The following is a 2,475-nucleotide window of genomic DNA, read 5'->3' on the forward strand; positions in this document are numbered from 1 at the left end:
ATGGGAATTATTTGAGTGTTGTTCTCACTCTCTTAGATTCCACCAAGATCTGTAATTGGTATTACTTTGTGTCTTCTAGCCAGCCTTTCATTCTGGGGTCCAAAAGGTGGCAGCTCCTTTAAATTCTGCCTCAGATCTGTAACTGTTAATTTCTATCTGGTAAACACACACACACACACACACAAACACACACACACACGCACACACACAAACACACACACACACGCACGTGCACGCGCACACACACACAAAGGGTCTCCTCTATTTTCACTCTCAGGAAGCTGCCTGCTGCATTCAAGTCTCTCCAGACCTCTCCTTGGCACAGCCCATGAGTGCCCCCTTGCTCTGAAAATATCACTTCACTTTCCAGAGTGGTCAATCCTTTGTCTATCCCAACTTGGCCGTATGCCCTAGAAAACTACATCTCACCCAAGACCCCTAAACACCTCTACATTTTTTATATAAACTCTGACATACATTGCTTCACTTCATTATTATGTCACCGTGAAGCAGGCAGGAGCCGTGTTATTATAGTAAGGGAATAAGAAAAGATTACTGAGATTAAAATTATCTGTTCCCTGCCCCCAGGATGCATATCCAAGTTCAGCTGAAGAAAAAGACTGGAGCCAATTGCTTGATATTTTTTATAAGGTCTTCACAAACCTTATGCTGTTTCCCAATCTTATGAGAAAAAAATACAGAGAAGAGTGGAGGGAAGGAACAAACTTCTTTCCTACAGGCCTTTATGAAGCCATGGGAAAGGTGTCAGACACGTAGTGTGTATTTGCTTGAATCCTTTAGCACAACGCGTTGCTGCTCAGTTTCTTCTTCCCCAACGTGCCAAAAACAACTGATCCCTGCATGTCTACACAGCATCACCCGTCCAAAGAATCCTATGCTACTAATATAATTCTAATTACTAGATGACATAATTAAATTGGGAGTGTGCCTCATGTGTTAGTTCGAGTATTGTTTTCTGGAGACGTTTATACATTCACTCTGAGGGTGGGTAGGCATAGGCAGTTGCGCTATTTCTTTGACCCTTTATCTCTTGACAAGATTCCAACGCCCCCTGGCTTTTATTTAAACTGTACCATCCAAACAGTTCTATGAAACACTAATGTGGCCTCTGCACATGCCACAGTTTAGTGCACTGGAGGAGCTCTCTTGGATTCGTGGAGTATGTCAGATATTTTTCATATAAGGCATCAGTCATAAACAACTTGCTTTTAGTGGCCTGAAGCAATGACGATTTGCTGCTCCCTACTATTGTACTTTAGATGATCACCTGTAGCATGATTTCAGCTCTTCAGCTGTGTTCTATATGCTTGGGAACCTTGTTACATACTGATGGTAGAAATAGAAGAAGCATATAGGCGAGACCACTCTATGTCCTAAAACATTTCTGCAGGGTCTTATATACTCCATCTATTAGTACTCCATTGGCTGAAGCCACACAACCAAGCCTAAAGAGCTCACACTATCCTCAAAAAGAAACACTGCAAATCATAGGCTTCCCACCCCCTCCCCACAGATTATATATCTCTGTCAACTGACATAGGACCAAATTGCCTTTCTGGGAGAGATGTACCTTAAATGTCAGAGATGATTTTTCTGATAATTGAGAATAATATGCAATCCACCACCGTTAGACATTGTCAGAAAAATCATTTCTGACATTTAAGATATGTTATTGATAATTCCTGGTTTCCCTGCAGCAGTTCACCTATTGTCATTTTCATTATGTTGTTCCCTCTGGGCAGTCTAGTCTCAACTGATAACATCTGTGACTAAAAGGCACTTTCCCAGAGAGTTGTCATTTTACAGGCTTGGGTTTCAAAGCTGTAGTGCTTCCTCCTGGCATCCTCTTTTGCTTGAGTCCCCCTGAGTCATCAGCTGTGCCCTCTTCAGGAATCCCTCAAGCCCTACCTTTGATACTTGATACCCTCTCTATACCTAACCATTAGCAGGTGCTTTAATACCAATTTGACATGCACCTGTCTTTCATCATTGCAAGAAAGTTTTATAATAGCTGCTGTTCCCTTAAAATATTATTCATGTAACTTCACACAAAGCTGAAGAACTGGATTTATTTATTTATTTTTTTACAGTATAGTGCATTTCCAGGAAGAATCCCAACGTCATAATTTGCTCTCACAGTACAGTCTTGCTTGGATTTTGTACTATATAAGCATCACTGCAGCCTAATTTCTTTTTAAAAAAATATTTATTGGTTTTTTATTTATTTACATTCCAAATGTTATTTCCCTTCCCAGTTAAATCCTCTATCCCGTATCCCCTCCCCCATACCCCCTTCATCTTGAGAAGGTGTTCCTTCACTCACCAACTTCCTCCCTCCTCAGTAACATAGTGTTCTCCTGTTTGGTCATCAAGCCTCCACAGGACCAAGGGGCTCCCCTCCTATTGATGCCAGAGAAGGTAATTCTCTGCTGTATATAGAGCTGGAGTCATGGT

This window comes from Mus caroli, unplaced genomic scaffold, assembly GCF_978045245.1.
Source record: "Mus caroli unplaced genomic scaffold, Mus_caroli_1 scaffold_17, whole genome shotgun sequence".
Lineage (NCBI taxonomy): Eukaryota > Metazoa > Chordata > Mammalia > Rodentia > Muridae > Mus > Mus caroli.